This window comes from Prenolepis imparis, unplaced genomic scaffold (assembly GCF_030444845.1).
Source record: "Prenolepis imparis isolate NDT839.2.m4 unplaced genomic scaffold, iyPreImpa1.0 SCAF_8, whole genome shotgun sequence".
NCBI lineage: Eukaryota > Metazoa > Arthropoda > Insecta > Hymenoptera > Formicidae > Prenolepis > Prenolepis imparis.
In genome coordinates this window covers 4,217,593-4,239,106 of record NW_028141166.1, presented here as the reverse complement: position 1 = coordinate 4,239,106, position 21,514 = coordinate 4,217,593, and the positions used below count along the sequence as shown (strand labels likewise).

General features: G+C 38.9%; 1 long non-coding RNA gene across 2 annotated transcripts; it reads left to right on the top strand.

Moving 5' to 3' along the window:
- Positions 1–15,277: 15,277 nt before the first annotated feature.
- LOC145939220 (uncharacterized) lies at positions 15,278–20,606 on the top strand. Of its 2 annotated transcripts, XR_014425799.1 has the most exons (4): positions 15,278–15,378; positions 19,535–19,734; positions 20,032–20,150; positions 20,465–20,606. It is a non-coding gene; the product is annotated as an uncharacterized LOC145939220 (long non-coding RNA). The 2 variants fall into 2 exon arrangements; XR_014425798.1 differs by lacking the exon at positions 15,278–15,378 and having other exon boundaries at positions 19,527–19,734; positions 20,032–20,156.
- The last annotated feature ends 908 nt before the right edge of the window (positions 20,607–21,514 follow it).

The window sequence follows — 21,514 nt, the reverse complement described above, 5'->3', positions numbered from 1 at the left end:
TGTCCAAATTAAAAACGGGACGTGAATAACTCGGACAGTCTCTCGTCGAGCTTGCAATTTATATTCAAATTCATGCTAAATTATTTACCTCGGCTAATCATGTCGGTGCTGCGCTGTTAGGATTGAGAATTCAAATTAACACGTAAGCGAGAGTGGTCGGACGAGCGTGTAATTGGCAGCCGCGGATGAACGAGTTTCAATTAGATACGTATCGTATTGCATGTCATGGTTTTAAGTAAAGTATTATATACGATGTGCTAATAAATGCTGACTGTTACAATGACAAATTGAACAGGTTCTAAAAAATATAAATATAATTGAAGATTAAAGAATATCCAGCAGGCATGCTCTAAATTTCATTAATTTAATAATACAAAGTAGATTAAAAAAGTAACTAGATGGTAACACTGGTCGATAAAAATAAACTTTTGTTTAGCTCCCAAGGATGTTTGAATTAATTTAGGATATTTTGGGGATGCTGAATCTGAAAATGACAATAGTTTTGCCGAATTGGCTCTAGTTTTTGAGACAATGGATATTCAATTTACGATTTTACTCCAATACGACCTGTAGCTGCTGACATATGCAGCAGGGTTTCGTATGTCTTTTTATTCTTTAACATTGTTTTTATCTCCAACGTGATCCTGATACATATGACATATATAAAAGAAAATTGTACAAACAGCATTTTTCTATTCATTAATTGTGATTATCTGAATCAGCTTACTTTATTTTTATGTTATTTTACTGAATATATACAACGCCATTAGATATTTCATATACTTTTGTATGATTTGAGACAATTTTCATATGATTTGGGGATGGGCTATGCCTGACCATTATATTTTTTGCATTTTTTATGTTTTTCATGGGGTACCCACAGTGTTTGCTGTTATCTAAATAAAATTATATAGATAATTATCTAGATGAAATTTTGGCGTCATCTTATCTTTATATAGATAATAAAAATATGTATTATCTATATCTGCATCTTAGATGAAAAGAAGTGTTATCTTTACTAAATTATCTAAAATAATATTCAGATAATTTGGTTTAGAGTTTCATAGCACATGAAAATATTTAAGTAGAACTTGAGCAGTAAATGATAAAAACTTATAAATAAAAGTATGAATATATTTTTATAATTTACATTTTTTAACTGTTTAAATAAGCGGTTTTAAAAATAATATTATCTAGATGAATCGTCATGTAATTTTATCTTTTATCTAGATATATTTAAAACAAAATCATCTTTATCTTATCTAAGATGAATTTACATATTTTTATCTCATCTTTATCTAGCTAATTTTAAAATCATCTAAGCACAACACTGGGTACCCATTATCTTAAAAATTAGAGCCAATCTAGGAAAATCAATGCCATATTCGGAATCAGCGACACAAAGTTACCCTAAAATCGATCTAATATAATTGGCAATAAATTTAGTGTTGACACCAGTGTAATATTAATCAAAGTTTTATGCGTAATAAAAATCGGTCTGGTTCTTGCACCGAAAAGATTCGTGGAAACGTCATAAGAAATATCACCGAGCGATCGTCCACCGTCGATAGATGATCGACTACGAAACAAACTTGCTCGCGGCTTATTCATACAGCGTAGAGCGATCCGTCAAGATTCCCGCGTGGCGGATGACAGCAGATCGCGCTGAAACACTGAGGCCTCGAGCTATATCCGGAGTAGATATAGATGGATAGGAGAGAGGAGAGAGGCGAGAGAGACACGAAGGGGATCCTCACGAAGGTACCTGCACAATACGTGCAGCGTGGCGTGGGCGCTGTGGACCGCCTGCCCGCGTCTTAACCTGCTGAAACTCGTTCCGCGATGGGGCCTGACGAGGCCCCTGCGTGCGTCGAGCACGTACGTCGGCCGCGTCGGCTTCCGAGGACGTCAGGCCTGTCGGTCTGTGCACGCCGACTCTCCGGGGAAAGATGTAAGAGCGGCGAGGCCCAGAATCCGCGGGGACCGCTGTCCGTGCCCGATGTTGGCATATAAACCAGGATTACGGGAGACACGCGGAGCCGTAATTCTCGAAGCCCGACACCTCTCGCCGTCGGTATAGGACCCCGCCGTGGTCTTGTCTCGGCGTTAAAACGCGCTTAAAAACTATCTTGTCTCTCCTTTCTCTCTTTTATTCTTTTTCTTCTCTTTTTCCTCCCCTGGTGCATCCTGCAGCTCGGAGCAAGAGCAGGAATTGTGCCCCGTAAACGAGATTTGATATCTGCGAGGATCAGATCAACCTTCCGCGCGCCATCAGCAACAGTGTTTCGTTTTGTAGCGATTTGAGAACCGCCAGCATTTCTCGCCATCAGCAACGCGCACGATGCGGTCTTGTCCCGATACTGAGATGCGTTAAAAATCGCGCATCACGCGATCAACGTCTCATCCCGCGTGCCTTCGCTCCGCGAAAGTCCAAACAGCCCCGATTCACGCGCGTGAACACGACTTCCCGTTAATTTCTTTTCTCTTTTTTTCTTTTTCATTTTGGGCTCTTCGTCGCCCCTCGATATCAAACTGCGCGACACGCGGTGTCCAACCTGACGTAAGTAAACCCAAAGTACTCGAGATCAATGTCAAGTGCATCACAATGTGTTCCTACTACCCTGTTCCCCCTGTTCCTTTTCGAGAAATTACAATCTCGCGAAAATCGTGACACACGACAACGCAATGGGCTAACTAAATGGATCCGGAACGAGTTGCTCGGTCCAGTCCTTGTGTCGTCGGGAATGTATCTTGACCGCGCCATTCTGGAACGACGTCTTGTATGCGACCTTCTTCCTTCGGCGCGCCGAAATTACAAGAGCTCAGAGAGGGGGAGGGGAAGGGGGAGGGAGGCAGAGTATCGGGATCCGACGCGGGTGTTTTGACGGCTGCGGTTCATGGGATGAGGTCAGCTCGGTCTCGCTTTCTCGAGACGAGAGAGGCGAACCTCTCGTCGCGCTCTCCGCTCTCGCGAGAACCGGGTCCCGTCCTCTTCCCGGTATGTCTCGCGGCGAATGGCGGAGAGGACGCGGGGCTTAAGCTCGTAATGACCCATCTCCGACAAATTACCACTCGAGTGGCATTGTGTGCGAGCCCCGGGCCGATGAGCGCCTTCCCCACCTTCGCCCTTGGGTCCCCGCGGACCCATTGACGCGTGGTTGCGTTTGATTTTAATGTCTACGCGCGCGTTCCCACGTCGCCTGCATCGTCGTTATATAACGATGCAATGCTGCTAATTTCTCCGAGGTGGAGTTGCACCGCGACACGTTGCTGCATCGTGTGCTAGGTATCTACGTGATGTAACGCGAGAGAGAATGTACCTTGCAGGAAGTGATCGACGAAATGGTCGGTTCCAGCTAGACAAAAAGCTTTAATCGTACGTATTTAACGAGATTAAAGAGAGAATGTCAGACAGTTCTTCCGCTTTGCAAGTCTCTTTTTCTCTTCCCTAAATTAGAGAAAATGTAGGCGATGTATCGCTGAGAATTTAATGATTAAGGCTCCTGGGCTTTCGTCGTTCATGTTGGAATTGTGATAAAAAAATATTTCGGTGAAACAACCACTTTAGATGGCTTTAGCACACTTTTAAAATACTCTCCGAAAACTATCCTTTTTCCTTTATAATCAATCAACACCTGTAAAATGACTGTGATATGAGGCTTATTCTGTCTAGTCTTGCACATGCGCAGTCATTCCGCATGATAAAGTCTGAGATGTTTCAAGTATTTTACGGTGGTTGATTGACTGTCAAGGAAAAGTTTTCAGAGAGTATTTTAAAAGTGTGCTAAAGCCATCTGAAGTGATGTTTCATCGAAATATCTTTTTATATGGAACTGGCACCTAAGAATTTTCAGCTTTCTCGCCTCTGACATCACAATCTAACATGGCCGCTACGAGTACCCAGGAGTATCTTAATCGTTAATTTTTTTCAACATTTATAACAGCAGAATAAAATTATCATAAGGATATTAATTAACGCAGAGAATTTATTAAACGTACAATATATTGATTTTTTTTTTGTAATACATACACATGCGATGCAATGTTGCAAAAATTAAGATAAGCATTTTAAGAAAAAAATTTAAGCTCGCGTAAGATTTTACGACGAGGAAGGACACGCGACTGGCGAACACTTTTGGGCGCCATATCCCACACGCTGCTTTGCATATCTAATGAGCGGTCACTTGTGTCGAAATTTATGGTAATCCATGCGTCTTCCCGGCGAAATTAACGGCAATTTACCAACCGCAAGGCGTACCATGCATGCATGCGTGTTTCCGCCATCTGCATTCTTTCAACGTACGTACAACCGCCTATTAACGAGACGCCAATTCGCCGATTCCATATATGCCGTCATTAAAAATCAGTTTACATAAAAAACTGTAAAACGTATATCACTTTTGTCGTAAAGATTACGAGTCTCGTAATTACGGCGTCCGATGCAAATAAAGCGTAATTTATCGGTATAGACTAAAGAGAGACAGAGAGAGAGAGAGAGAGTGAGTTTACCTAATATATCTCGGTGTTAATTGGCCTCGAATATTTTCGTCGCATTAAACGCATTACGCATTGGAAAATTGTAAAGAGAAGGAAATTTTTATCGAAAAGTTTGAGAGTATACGGATGCAGTCGTTATACAGGGTGATTCTAAATAAGTGTGAAAAATTTTAGATGATTCTTTGTCAAAAATTGAGGGAGATTTTTTATATAAACATATACTTCCATATCCCTCCCTGAGGAGTTACACTTCTCGAAAAGAGAGATAAAAATTGAGTTTTTATTTTTTCTCTTAAATTTTGGACAAGTTGAAAAAATGAAATTTAGTGGACATTTTCCACTAGTAAAAAGGATATTTAATTATATTTTTATAATCCTTCTGTATCGTTATATCGGAATGAAACTAGCAATCCCTATTCAATTTTTTGTTAGAACTTTTTCACGGGTCGGTATGTGATTATATTAAAATATGCATTAGAAAGGTTGATTCTTTTAGAAACTTTCTTATTTGTTTTATTTTTTTTGTAAAATCAATAGCTTGCAAGAAAACAATTAAAATACATTAGCATGCACAGCACGATGCTAAATAGCATAAGTTTCGAGTTACGAGAAGTTGAATTCTAGAATAAAAAAAAGCAAGCAAAACAAAATTATAATAAATGTTGAAAAAATGGAACAAATACAAAATTTGAGAAAAAGAAATAAAAACCTTTCTCTTTGTAATTCGTCAGAGGGATATAGGAACATATGTTTGTATGAAAGTTGCCCCTTAATTTTTGACAAAGAATCATCTGCTAAAATTTTTCGCACTTATTCAGAGTCACCCTGTATACGCGAGAGAGATTTTAATTGAGAAATATCTGACGCGCGTCAGAAGATGCAGCGAGAGAGAGCTCACTCGCGCGATAAATACGATCACGGCCGACAAATTAACCACATAAAACCGAAAACGTCCTTGCCGCGCGCATCGCGACACGCACACGACATCGCACCGGTCTTAAGTCACTTAATTTCGTCCGTAACTCACCTGTTTTCGCGTGTATTGACCGAAATTTTAACTCACGCCGGCCATTATTCCACCTACCGTACAGTATACCGCGAAATTCTCTTGCCGGTAAAATAATTGTCGCTGTCGCGGTAAGACGGGAGGCGAAAATATTCGCCGCTTTTGGCTTTCGGAATCGCGAAAGTTTCGTCCGAACCGGTACGGAAACCCGCGCGAGTCACGCGGTCAATAATCGTGCGGCTTAAAGAAGAAGAGTCCTCCTCCTTCGTGAAGTAGACGCGATTTTTACGGGATTGTGCAAATAAACCGCGCGGCCGTAATGTTTGCGTCGAGATATAACGAGAGAATTTCTCTTCGTCGAGGGATTCTCTTTATCCTTCAACGACGGCTCGAAACACCCGCTCCTCTCCGCACGCGAGCACTTTACGCTCATTACGAGGTTGACATCTATTTCACCGTAATTCACGGACCGTTCGAGGTTCACCGGGTCTCGGCCGCTTTACTCCATCTACCTGCCTGACAGCCAGCGGAGAGAGAGAATATCGACACACGGCTCACGACACACGCAGGCTGGAAATGAAATGCATTTAGCGTGCGCGGAATGCGCCGGGTCGCGCCGGTGCACGTCGTGGTATGTGCACGTTGTTGCATGCGCTCGCGCCCAAGGAAACGCGGTTGAATCATCGACGGGCCGCGGTTTGCGAAACGCGATTTCAATGAGCATTTTTTCGTGATTTATTGCGCTCGCGCTGCGTCTCCCGGCCGGCCATTAAATGCAAAATTCGCGAGTGACCCGTTTCGTGATCCTTTATCGAGAATGGATACGTCGAATGCGCGCAGGATTCTTCCTTTCTCGCGAGGTTCGCTGAGTTCACCGCGAATGACGATTACACGAATACGCAGCAGCTTTATATGTCGTATGAAGAAGATAAATGACACGTTGCGATGATAAAAAACAAGATTTTTTTATTTTTTGGTGTTATCGGTATTATGCGCGTGTCAACTTTATTTATCGGTATTTTGTAACATATGATAAAAATTACAGTGAATCACTGTGTTCGTGTCGGACTCCATTTTAAAACATGGTCCCCGCTTGCGACTTAAAGAGAGAAATTAAAAAAATGTATAAATTAGAAATTTGCACATTGCTTCTTCACTATTTTATTTCACTTTTAAAGCTTTCTCTTTGAGAAAACCAAAATTGAAAACACAGCTTATTTATAGAGCAAAATAAAATAATGAAGAAGCAATCTGCAAGTTTCTAATTTGTTGTACATCTTTTCTACATATAAAATATTTTTTTAAAATTCGAAAATTTACATTAAAAAAATTAAAATTCAAAATTTTCAATTCTTATCAAATTCAACATCAATTATCCTTTAATACTCAATTCATGTAAACAAATTTAACTCGGTATTTCAAAATTTGCGAAAATTAAAAAATGCACATTTTTAAAAAAATTCAAAATTTCATTAAAAATGAATCCTCTTATTGAGCCTCGTCAAATTCAATATACCAACCGTCCTTTAATAATATTCTGTTTATGTAAAAAAAATTTACTTCGATATCTCAAAATTTATGAAAATTAGAGCAACCACAGACATTTAAAAAAAATAAAGCTACATTAAGATCTAAAACAACTGTACGAATTTTTATAAAAAAGACAGTAAAAGTGTTGTATTACTTTACTTGTATACTAAATTGGAGCGCTGTAGCTCCAATTCTTGAGTTATAGACGTTCGAATTTTCGGAAGAGTGAGTACATACATACACCCATACAAAAATTTTTCAAAAAATATGATTTTCGAAACATTCTAAACACATTGGCATAGAAATCTGAAAATAAATTTTTTTCACGAAAACAAAGCTTCCTCTACGAGGAAGCAAAAATAGTAAAAAGTTCAAAATATCAGTATTCCTTGCAATTTTATCTAACAATACAGGGGTCCGTGTAAATCGAATTATAAAACACTTTGAACATTTTAATCGACGAATAATATACATAGTAGCGAAGCAAATTCCACCTGATACAGGTCTGACATCACTGTTTTCTAAACAGGCACCAAATATTCTCTGGAATAAAACATGAAAATTATATTTAAATTAGCAGTTTCGCGTCACCTTCTTGGCGTCTGGTTGCGGTCTCCGACGCCCACGCGGTCTCTCGAGAGCGCGGGTTTACAGGTGCGGCCGTGCAACCTGTATCTTCGATGCGTGCAGCATGCGTGAGCGTGAACCACACGCGTATGAGCATTCTCTAAAGCACGTAGATTACGCACGCGTGATACACTCGAGAGTCTCGTTACGTTTCGAGAGAAGCAGAGCGATGACGCCGTTTCGACTTTCACGTCGGAAACACATGGCTAAGATCACGCGAATGTCACGTGTTTAAAGTATGCCTCCATTGTTAAACAAAGTATACTTAATACGTTATACGAGCGAAAATTGATACGGTATAATATGCAAGCGATATAACGCTTTAAGATTTTAGATTTTAAAGACCCAAGTGTTTGGTATACGACAGAAATAACTTTATTATTTGCTATGAAAAAGAATAAACTCTGAATATCATGAGATGATTGAAATATAATGATCGAAGTCAATTTAAAACGTTTTCTTGCGTCGGATCGCATAGAATTATATAGTTTACAAAAAGAAGTTTACTTTTCATTATTTTGAATTAGACAAGGTATTTCTTATAGATTTTTGGATGCTGAAAACGATGCCGCAAGCCAATTTTCATCAGCACGTCAGGTTTCCGAAATAATTGAAGTCTTTTTGAATATGCAAAAAAGGCTTTTTTGTGACATTTTAAATTTTTTGTAAAAAAGGTCAACGTTATTTTAAAATTCTGATCAAAAGCATGAATGTATTGTTCATCTGCTATAAAGTGCATTTTTTAATTTAGATATTTTTTAGCCATATTAAGAAGGGTTTAAATACAAAGTTTTAATGAGATAACAAATATTCCGTTTTGATAAGATAACAAATATTCTGTATTATAATGATGAAGCCATATATACTTATTATTTGTAGTTTAGGGCTATTAATATACATATACAGTGTAATTTATCGTGATAAATTCCACTAAATGTATATTTATATATAAGATGTCTCATTATTGGGTATCCCTATATAAAAAGTAGTTCCCAGCTTTAATTTTTTACAACATAGCTAAAAAATAAGATATCGAAATAAAAAATAATACATTTTATAGAGGATGAACAATATATTTATGACATCTGATCAAAATTTTCAGATAACATTAATTTTTTCTACAAAAAAAATCTTAAATATCGCAAAAAAGCCATATTTTACAGATTAAACCTTAATTATTTTGAAAATCTGCTGATGAAGTTTGGTTTGCGACATTGTTTTCAGCACCAAAAAATCTATGAGAAACACTTTGTCTGGTTTAAAATAATATTTTTAGCTATAAACTAGTGTATTTTTATAGATTCACTAATAATAAATTCATCGCCGATGGAATTTCGCATATCTCTTCCTTTTCTCCCTTCTTTCTCTCTCTCATAGTGATAGTATAAGGATCGTATGTCGAGTCCACGCGCGATTCGTGTGGCGTCCGGCAGCGGTGCCTAACGTGATTAAGTAACTACCGGCTGTAAAGCCACGGCGGGATAATCCGTGTAAACGCATAAATTGCCGGATATTTAAGATAGCGCGGCATTATTCGGATAGGTCTGGTGATGGCCGCGCGTAAGTTACTGTCGGGCCACCTAGGCGGATCACGGACCACGCCTCGGCCCACCAAAACGGTCCTTTATGACTGCGGGCGAGTGGGCACAAAACGCGCGTTTTATTGGGACCGGCAACGGCGAGAGAACGAGTACTTATGGACCCGACGTGACGCGTGCGAGCTCGTCTTAGATTAAAAGGGAAATCGACGTGCCCGTTCTATTTCCTCCCACCTTCCAGGATATGCGCGATAGGCGTCTTTATGGAGACACTGAAGGTGGTCCACTATCTTCCGTTTCCCATGAGAGAAACAGTCTGATATCTTCCTTATTTTTAGAAACGAACGAGCCCGAGTTTGTTGTTGTTAATGGCACGTCTCCGACAAGGATAGAGTGTCTATAATAAAGTAATAAGATGAACGATATGATCTCTGACTGAGCACATTTGTGTATCGTGTATGGACTAGGAGAGAGTACATAACTCAGATAAATTCTGTAATAAAATGCGTATACAGAATGGCGTTAAATATCTCTATCGTTCGAAAATCGTAGGAATATATTCATGGGCGCCGGCAGAATTACTTATAGGGGGGTGCACCCAAAAGAGGATGCACTGGAAAAACAGTTTCTTCCCAGTTCATAATTATATTTTTGTTAACATTGATTGTTATTTATTGAATCCTAATAAAAATTCATTAATAATTAAAAAATTCTAATTTTTATATTGCAGATCTGTTAATATGTTAAAGAATCTCAGTTTTACAATTGCAAATAGTTACAAAGTTTCAACTAATAGTTTACAAGTATTGCAACCAAGACGGCTCAAGGTTTTGTTCAAACATTGATTTTTCTAAAATTGATTTCCCAAAGTCTTATTACAAATGTTAATTAATATTTAAGCATTGAGTTTTTGTTCAATTAAAAAAATTATAATCGATATTATTTTATATTACATGATTTCTTTTTTTTACTGAATTTTTTTTCTCTGTCCCCTCCCTACTTATTTCATAGACCAGGGCCAGGGGGGTGCAAGTGCACCGCCTTGCACCCCCCTCGCGGCGCCCATGAATATATTATACTTTAAACTGAAGCAACCATAGTCTCTCTAAGCATAAAGAGAACCCATAACGAAATGCTAATATTTTTTTATTTTGCTTAATCTACGCCAGGAATAAAAAAAAATTAATTTGGCATTGTAAGCTCATTGTCAGATCATCAGAACGTAGGGAGAATATTCTTATTTGATATCCCATTGAAATAATTTCGGAACAGCGCGTTCCCAGGAGATAACATGAGGAAAAAGAGAGAGAGAAAACGCTGTCATGGCTGCTTCAATCTTTCAATCGCGCTCACGGTTAGTTAGAATCCGAACGTAGAGACAGTAATTTACATGACAACGAAATTCCTTCTCTCTCTGACCCTCTGAACCCGCTTCTGACCCTCCTTATCCGCGATCTCCCGCGATTCTTCCATATTTAAAGGAGGCCGATGACCCGGGGGCCTCATTGCCGCCCGCCTGCTTCTGCGTGACTATATCGAGGAAGGTGGCAGAGAGACGTAGACACAGGTGCCGCAATCTCGATCGTATCGATACCACCGATCATTGTATCGAGAGGGCCGACCGAACGAATTTCCATAAAACGCCCGCGAGAGATATATGGTATTGTCCACACGATCGCTCTTCGTCCTCCCCGCCGTTGCCCCGCGATCCCGCCCAGAATCAAGATCGAGAAGAGAGGCACGTACCGTTCCGATCCATGTAAATAATGGATTCAAGAACTTGGAAATCTCATCCGGCGCACGACTCGTTGCTCGTTGGTTCGTTGGTTCGTCTCTTGAATCTTGCGGTTAAAAAGAAGAAGAAAAGAAGAAGAAAAAAAGAAGAAAAACTCTTACAATATGGAGAACAGCTATCTTCGCGTTCGTTCAATATTTCTCTGATACTCCGATGTTTCGAGACATTTCATCGATGTCTTTTCTTGAGAAGTTGATGTAGCTTTTAATCGAGAATTTTCAAGGGCAGATTACAATTATAGTAACGTAAAAAAATTATAGAATAATTAAATGTAATCCTGATGTGATAAAAAAGTTCGAAATCAGAAAAAAAATTTTTCTGAAAATCGTTATAACAGTATCAGTTCTATATTTGAATCTCTGAAATTCTTGGAGGTAAGAGAAAAGATACCACTCTGGCAGTGACAAATGTTTCTCGTAACAGTAATTAGCAGTATCGCAACTTTTACCGACACACGACTTCTACCAACGATGACCTTAATGAAAGAAAATAAGCGATGACTTGATAAGCGACTTTCTCTTTTCTAACGCAAACGTTTCCCGTTGACAAGCATAGTTCATTCTTCATTACCATCATATGTGACGGGTAAAGTCATTTCTCTCGGCCAGCTTTTCTGGCAGGTGATATACTGCGACTGAATGATTCTACAAAAGTTTCGAGAGTCTCGCTCGTTATGCCTAAATAATTTTTTTTCTGTTTTTCGGGGCAGAGCGAGAGACGGGGAGACGGAGGGGCGATGAAGAAGAAACTCACAGAGCAACCTGTCCCATGCATCTTGTGAGCAAGGACGCTTCCGTCAGCATCTACGGATTCATTAGAGAACAATAGGATGATGAGTGCAGTCCGTTTGTTGTAGCTGACTGCACGTTGAGCATAAAAAAGGCCTCGGAACAGCAACAGAATCCTTAAGATGCAAACAATGAGTAAGATAAAAAAAAAGTATAGCTGTGTATTCGGATTTATATAAATTGCAAGAGTATATTTCTATAATCGCGAGTATTAATATTTCGCGTTAATTGATATTACTATCTCTTATTTGCAATAACAGGTTTTACAAAAATTTGCAGTTAATAAATAGAGTCACTGTTAAATAATAAAAGTAGGAGATTGGATAATAAAGCATGAATCGAAGGGAATAAATGAATCGAGCAAAACTGAATAAATAAATCGAGCATTGTACTCGAGGAGTTGTTAAATAAACGATATCGGTCGACATACAAATTTCTATGGTAAGGCATTGTGCTTGATAACCAGGTAGATATTTCGCAAATAATGCACCGATTGCCGAGCACCTACGACCGTGAGTGCACGTAGCTTATCCTTTTCCTCTCCTCCTCTTCCTCCTCCTCCGACGATTCCCCTTCTCTCTTTCTGTGCACAACCAAGTGCATACTGAGAGAAAAGAGCACGTATAGAGTATGTAGATGCGGGACAATGCGGTCCTATTAACGAGATCAAACGATACACGGGGACGACCGCCATGGTCCAGTACTGCGCTCCCGCCAACCAGGGATGCATTCTCTCGTGCGGAATTATTGTTTGCTACGTAAGAGATTCGAAATAATTTTCTAATATTTCTTATAATTTTCTTTATACTATTTAAAAAAAATAGTTGTCAAAATTATATAAAAAGAGAAATAATATTTACGTAATTATATTATAAGAGTATCGAAGTTTATATAAATTTCAAGATTCGATTCTCTCTGAAACTCGTCTAATAATTAACAAAATTATTCAGTTGATGATGTAGAGTGGATACCTTCACATAATTTGCAGTTTCTTTTTAGGAAGCTAATTATTGTTAATACGATAGATATTATTGGGACAAAATTGGCAGGAATCGCAGTTTTGCGGCCCTGACAATGATAAGACCATAGCACGACAGTGGCGGTTACCAAGCACCGAGGATTTACGGAGGCGACAGACCGATATACCACATCCTACTCTGGGCTCTCGTGTGTTTCCTCTCTCGGTCCATTTTGCCATATTTTTTTCTTTCAAGAGATGCTACGCTTTTGTTACGGTACAAACATCGCTAACCGTGCGTATAGAAAACTTTATTTTTAATATAAGTATTAGACGTAAAAAATATAGATGAAATAGTAATGATAAAATAGTAATTCCTGGAAATTTAGAAATAATATTTCATATCAAGAACACAAAACCTAATATGTTATATAAAAACTGTATGGCCAAAAGTACACGATATTATCATTGTAAAAAAACTCACTTATCATCAATAGAGTTAAAATAAAGATTAAATGTTTCAATCAAACTGCCAAGGAAACAACAATTTAAAAAAAATAGGTTTTCGAAAGATTTTATAAATCGAACGTTTTTAACAATCCATTAAAAGAATGAGAGATTATTTAATAAAGTCTAAAAGCAGACATTAAAATACCTAAAAATTAAATAAAAAGAGAAACCAAATAATATTTTACAATAGATTGTACATTAAAGAAAGAATTCAAAGGCTTACTAATTATTCATCGAGAAAGAGAGTTGAAAGATTTTTAACATTATTAAATCTGATCCGTTGAAAAGAGCGTTGATTAGTTTGACCCATACCGAGGACAAGATGATTCGACAAGAAACATCGATCGTGCTATACGCGCGTTAAATATGATTGAAGGGATCAAAATTTTCTCTGTCCTTAGGGCACAGGTACAGGTTAAACTCAATCAGGCATCGAAGCCAAACGAACGACATCTATCACACGATAATGAATTGTAATGGACCTGACGACGGTGGGGGGCCATGCAAAGGGACCCCTTTAAGAGACAGCCATCCGTCATCGTGCAGTTCCCTTCGTTCGAAACTTGAGTGAGAGTAAAAAAAAGTATCGGAAGAATCAAGTGTGGAATGCTCGGTTTAAACCCAAGTCCGTTAATGTTCTAAAATATCTTCATAATGTTACAAGATAGAGCATGACACGAAATGGAAATGGCTAAAATGTATAATCACACACAATTCTAAGACTTAATAAAAATTTTAATATCGAAAAAAATTTCGATAAACATTAAAATCCTAAAAATATTGATTGCAAAATTTTTGCAAGCAAAAATAACATAGACTTTCGTGAAGATTACTACTAATTTTCTGCACTGACAATAAGAGTGTTGATATTTTTGTCGAATCCTTGAGATTATAAATCCGTATCCATGTCATCTCCGCTTTGGCCTCGGAATTCTCGTTAAATCACTTCTGCATCATCCACGGAGTTTACATAAGTCAGCCAAAGTCCGCTAACGATCCGGAAGAAGGGCCTCGGCATCAGCGAAATTGCAGTTAATGGCGCGGCCCAACGCCCACTGCGAGTTTTTTGCTCACCAAGGTGAAACGGAGCGAAGAAATATGAGACTTTATTCGCGTGTAGCTTATAATTTAATGAACGCGTACCCGAAATAATGTATACATTATTCGTGCTAAGGATGTACTTGGTTAAATGCTATAATGCATTCATCCTAATCGTGCACTTTTAGAGTAAGTGGAAATAAATATATCAAATAAATGTATATCAAAAATAATATATCGTTATATATATATATATGTGTGTGTGTGTGTGTGTGTGTGTGTGTGTGTGTGTGTGTGTGTGTGTGTGAAAATATTAATTAATTATTAAATAAACTGAATTAAAGAATGTACCTAACAAAAGTACTGCTAAATTATATACTTTGCGCATTACCTGCGCTATCATCAGAATTCACGATGGTAATCAAGTCACTCACTTCGTATCTCTCCTGCCGTTATGTGCTCGACGCTCTATTATCAAATCCAATCGACAAGTCCAGAGCGCAGCGCTCGTGGTAGTAAAGGAAAGGGAAGGAGAAAAGTAGTCTCGTGTAAACGTAACATTAGATAAGTTACGAGCCGTACGCGTTCTCGCGGCGTTCAGAGGAGGCTCGACTACGCACACACAGGTCGACTATGTACATAGGCGAGTATACGAGAACCATGTACGGAATATCTGCACGGGGCAGAAGCAGTTACGTTATTCCCTCCTCCTTAGGTGAGGGAAGCGGGCCTGGGAAAAAATGTCACATTATTCTCCTATATGGTGATGCAGCACACCGCTCACTTAGAAAATTTATCCTCTTACACCGGGACTCTCTCGTATACGCGAGCGTTCTCGTGGAAAAGAGCATCGCTTATACGGCATTGTGGGAGTTTACGGAACTACCGGGCTACCGGAGCACCCAGGATGGATAGCGAATCGCCAGTCGTCGCGTTTCCCCGTTCGCCACAAATATATTCGCACGTGTTGTGTATGAACGCCATTGCGTATGAACTTCCGCGCGGGACGACAGTGAGATGGAATTTATCTCGGGTTAATAGATACGGTTGGGCACGCCAGAAGATAGCGGGAAGATATCGTGCTGTGTTAGGTACTGTGTACGCAATGACGCCCTTCGCAGCCAAGTGCTTAGTAACCAAGTTGATTTCACAAAGTATCCTGCACTAATCTTATGTGAAATAGATTTCGGTTAAATCAGCTGATATTTTTCATACATTGTAGCTTATGACCTGCTGAACAAAAGATGTAATAGCCTCAAAGCTAAATAATGAACAATTACTGAGCCAGTCAAACGCAGAACTCGAGCTTTTTGTGTTTGACTGGTTGTGAATCAGTTTTATCAAGATTCAATTTTATACCAGATTAGTGCCAGGTTTTTGAACTTATATGAAATCCTAGATGAAATTGAATTCCCAAACACGAAAAACTATAGCTCTGTGAATTGTTTGACTGGTTGTAGCTCAATAACAGTTTATTATTTAGCTTTGAGGCTATTATATTTTTTGTTCAGCAGGTCATGAGCTACAACATATGAAAAACCAGCTGATTTAACCGAAATTCATTTCACATAAGATTAGTGCGAGGTACTTTCTCAAATCGGAAATAGAGAAAATAGATGGAATCTAAATAAATAAATCTCGTTACACATTAATCAATTAATCCTATAGATCAAAAATTTATCACGAATCACAGTGTTCTAAGAATTGATCGCTTCTTCTACATAATTTTTGCATCAGCGAGATCTTGAGCTCTGCTTTGCAAGCAGGAAGATAATTTTGCATATAAAAATATTCGTTGATATTTCCACGCCGACTACATCAAACTCGCGCGCAAAAGGAAATCAAGGAAGTTAATGCCACGACACAAAGGAGTAACGGCTCAGATTCGACTCGTCCCATATCGTGTACGTCTTCGACGATCGGCATATTCGATGCACCCACGCGAGATATCATGCATACGTATATATGAGATGCAACACCAAGCTGAATATACTTTTATTTCTTTCTTTAAAGGTACAATATTCGAAATGTCATATTCTCAGTTGAAAATAAAGCTTCCTTGATTCTTTCCAACGAATCTCTGAGAACATCTTTGTAACACTTTGATTTTTTGATAAACATAAAACATTTTTATAATTTTTAACAATTCTTAAATCATATATAAGATTATTATTGTATAGATTATTATATATATATATATATATATATATATATATATATATATATATATATATATAAATTCAATGTTCAAACGAGCTAGTTTCTTATTTTCGTTCCATCTGTTGTGTGGTTAGTTTCTTCGGCGCAGAGATAGACGGACAGATTAATTATCAGGCATATCAAAAATATCTTTAAATTATACTCAACAACGAGCGAATGAAAAGAAAGTAACGATGTCTGCTTTCGTCTCTGCTTTAGTGGCGCAATCGGGGGCGCACGACACATCGCGGAACAAACTGTCGAGGATTGAATCGAGCGAGGAATCTATCGATCGTACGCATTGATAAGTACGTTATGGGATCAAGCAACGATGATGTAACAGCCTATGTATCACGCTGTTTGACACGTACCCCATGTTCTTTAATTACCTGTCGCGAATATGTCAGTGATGTTGTCGAGATCAATTGCTCACTGTTGATCCTTCAAATTTTATCTCAAAGGAACGATTTTGCCGATGTGTAAAATAATATCTTGAGTAAATAAAATAAATATTATTATTAACAATGTATATACAAGGTGTCCCAAAATTAGACAAACTTTAAATGGTTATAAAGGACATCAAAACAATTTTGTCAATAAACCTGTGTCCAAATGAGCCATTTTGGCACTAGAAAATTAAAGTCTAAAACATTATTTTACATATAACATTGTTTGATATTGTTTGAATAAAACATTGTTGCCTAAACTCAGTATCACAGCATTCAGTATTAATTCAGTGTCACATTCAGTATTCATTATTATTTAGTTGAAATTTGTTTTTGAAATGGATAAGTTTTGTTATAAAGAACTAGCCGATATGTATCTGATTTATAGGGAACTAGGTGTAATGGAAAAGAAACTGTACGTTTGTATGAAGATAATAACCATCTGAAATATGTTGGTTTAATTTTGGGAGACCTTGTATATACAGGGTGATTCATTTTAATCTTAACAAGCAAATATCTCGAAAAATACGAAAAAACGTTTCATACAAAAGTTGTAGGGTTTGACCTCAAGGTCAAAGTCAAGGTCACCATCAGATGTCCCCCTCGAAATCCTACAACTTTTGTATGAAACATTTTTTCGTATCTCCTATATTTTTCGATTTTTGCCTGTTAAGATTAAAATGAATCATCCTGCATATATACAATACATATATATATAAACAAATGTTATAATATCGAGGATTGTTAAGTATGATCTACGAGGTTGCAGCTACCGAATACGAGTCAAGATCGAGACTAGATCATTAAGTCTCTTCGATCCTGCATTAGGATAAAACGACGCGGATCGCGTCGTCCTTTCGCGGCACGCCGAGAAATATTGACGTAGGTACACTCGAGATGTGCTCTCGATCAGCCTCCCGGTGGTCTCTCGGTTCGATATATCGAACGATCTCGTGCATGTGTAGGCGCTGTGTAGCCGGCAGTCCTGCGTCGTTTTGCATAATACGACGAGACGCCTGTATGTGGTTCCTTCGCGCCGATCGTGTCATGGACCCGCTAGACTGACGGCGCGAGTATTTCACTATCGAATCATTCAATTGAAATATATCGCTATTATTCATGCTTGTCATGCAGATCGTGTGCACACTATTCAATAATTGAAGATGTAAAATATTATTTTATTTTTAATAATTTTCGATCGATTGTGGAATACCGTTTTTCTCGGAGTTTATTTAAAGCGTTTTAATTCTCATATAAAATACTAACATTATTATGAATCATAACTTTATCAATGAAATCGAGAAGATAAAACATGATTGATAACACTAATAGATAAAATGAAACCTTTTTTTGCCTTAAGGCTCCTGGCTCCTTGCCGACCATGTCGAAATCGTGACGTCAGAGGCGAGAAAACACGCTAAAATTTCTTAGATGCCATTTCGAAATAAAAAAATATTTCGATGAAACAGCACTTCAGATGGCTTTAGCACATTCTTAAAAAACCCCGAAAACTATCCTTTCCCCTTTATAATCAATCAACAGCTGTAAAATGTAATATTATGAAGCCCAGTCCGTCTGGTCTTTGCACATGCGCAGTCATTCCGCATGTCAAAGTCTGATATCTCGATCATTTTACAGATGTTGATTGATTATAAAGGGAAAAGGATAGTTTTCGGGGGTTTTTAAGAGTGTGCTAAAGCCATCTGAAGTGCTGTTTAATCGAAATATCTTTTCATTAAAAAATGGCATCTAAGAATTTTCAGCGTGTGCTTTCTCGCCTCTGACGTCACAATCCAATATGGCCGCGATGAGCACCCAGGAGCCTTAAGTTTTACCAAGTCATTTCCGGTAGATTTTTTATCTGATTACACTTTTTTCAGAAAAAGACTTTCTGCCTGAGACTTCTGGCATTTTTATTATAAAGTGTAAGTCTTGAGCTTTATTTTGAGCTGTCACTGCTTTCTGGAGTACGTCTTCATCGAAAGATATAACTCATGCAAAAGTATCATAAACGTCTATTTTAGCAACTTTGACTGAAATTTTCTTAAAAACTTGATACACCAGATTCATAATCAGCGCTACGAAATCTACTGGAAACGACATATAAAATGTCAAACCAAATCAAGCCAAATTTGGTGTTGAACAGTGTAATTAACCATTTTGCGACACAACAAAACCCGAAACAAAGTTCAAACTCGTTTCAGCTCGCAGTCTTGATCTGAATGAAGGTAATATCCGAAAGTGATCTTGAAGAGCATAAGGCGTGAAAGAGACAGAGGCGAGGAATAATAACGGTAACGCGTCGTGCAACAGGTAAAGTCCGACTTATTACCACCCAGGACGTCCACCATCGGCGTTTAAACCTCGCGAATCCATCGAGCTGCCCGCGTTGAAGAAGCTCTTATTTATTGTATCTCTGCGCACTCTCGCGCGGGACTTCTTTTTCCTCCTCTATGGCGCCGATTATCGCCGCGAGTTATTACGTCGGTTCTTTCAGCGCGCGCTGGCCCGAAAGGTCGCGTTCATAGCCCGATAAGGGTCACTCGCGATGTGCCGTCGTACGTACTGCAGCTCTAAGCGAAATACGGCCGCAATATTTCAGATAACACGCGGAGCCTCTTCAAGATCGCGAGGGCCACTCATGTACAAAACATGCGGCTCGCGGTGTGCAGTCCTGACACGAGCTTAAGTTCATCGAGGAGGAGTCGAATGATGATTTCCTGGATGTTACGTCGAAGATGTCGAGACTGGGAATAACTTATCCCGAGTTTCGCGAATCGCATTCATTCTTCGGATGCTACGGTATGATATCGATTAAATTTCACATAGCGTTTAGATTAAAATCGAATATTTTCTTTTTTTCAAAATCATCCCCTTTTTGAATGATTGATTGAGACCTTTTTGATGCAATTTAAGAAATCTTCGCTAGTGAACTGCAAGCTGTAATCACGATTTAATAAATATAATCCCAGCAAATGAGTCATATATGTGATCGCAAATGAGGACTGAACGATCACGATTTGATCAGCGTAAAACTTTAAGATCGCGTACATGTATTATATCGACTGCTCCGAACCAAAGATTTCCGTGTCATTACAGTTAATACGATCTCGAAGCGATCTATAAGAGGGGCTGTGCAAATTGCGGCAGACGTTTCTACCCGCAAAACTGCCGAGAGGGGAGGAACGGCGGTAGAGTACCCTCAAGATGGAGCTGTGGTAAAAGTTTAGTTTTGCACGACCTAGTGTGTGATACTAGTTAGAGAAATCATACTTGCCGAGCACCGATGCCGAGCACTATTAAAGTAAACCGAGAGCGCAGAATCGATTTGCCCGTTTCTTTTATCGAGCTATAGAAGTAGTCGCTCTCTAAGAGTTTTGCATCTCCTCCCATCCATCGCCTTTTTTTTCGATTTTGCGAAAGGTAAATCTCTCGCAACATACGAGAGATGGGCGGATTCCGCCGAGGCACCGTAAGTGCAAGCATAATCGATTCCAAGCGCTGTCTTTCATATCTGCTATCTATATTTCAGGCCGGATCAACACAGAAGAAGTTCGTACGAGGTGTATTGTTCTGCGTTGCAGATACTTTAGAGTAACAAATGGATTGTAACGGTTGTCCCGGTGATTTTTCTGGAATTTATCATTATACGTGAAGATTTCAAAACATAATAAAACTACATACCTAATAAAAATTTATATATGTATACTTGTACATGCTCGAGACACGTACAAAGAAGTAATTAAAGATTAATTTCAACAAGTGATCGCATTCATTATTCGCCACAATAAGTTCGATACAAGAAACGCTATTAGCCCGCAAACGGTCAAGCACGATGGATCATTAATCACTCTCCGGCGCAGAGGACTCGCTGGTGATAACCCCGGCAGTGACGCAGCCGGACTCTTAACGGCAGAAACGAAAGCGAAGTCGTGAAGTCGGTACGTGCCGATCGTGAGGAAGATATAAAGAAGTCGGTCGAATGCGGGGCGATGAAGTGGAAGGAAGAGAGAAGTCGAACGCGCCGCATTCGCGCGCACGCATACGCAGCCGTGAGCTAATATCCGGGGAAGGAGAAGGGGGAGATTGATGAGGTGGTTGTGGTACCGAGCGTGAGGAAGGTCAAGAAGAAGACTCGCACTTGTTCCTCTCTCGGATCGGCTAACAGTGTGAGAATACGCCGGCGTAGGCACATGATCGATTTGGAACAAGTGTTGTGTGTTCCTGTTCCTTTTACGGAGATACGAGACACACAGAGAGATGCGATAAATAATATTTATATTCTAATTGTCGCCGAATCCGGCGCGTTCGCCGTTATACTCATTTCTCGCATCCGTATCGATGTGAAATAAGATACCGCCGCGCCGCGCCGGTGTATCTTTACGATAAATACAGATTCGGGATCGGGAACAGTTATCGATATTTTTCAAGCAATCAATTTGTTTTGAATGCAAAGGAAAACAGGGTCATTCTTTGTGTGCGTCTCTTGGCCCGGTGAATTTAATGATTATAGCGTAAGGGATAAAGGACTTCGAAGTTGGCTTACGGTATTAAGAGAAATTGACTGTGTCCCACCCATCGT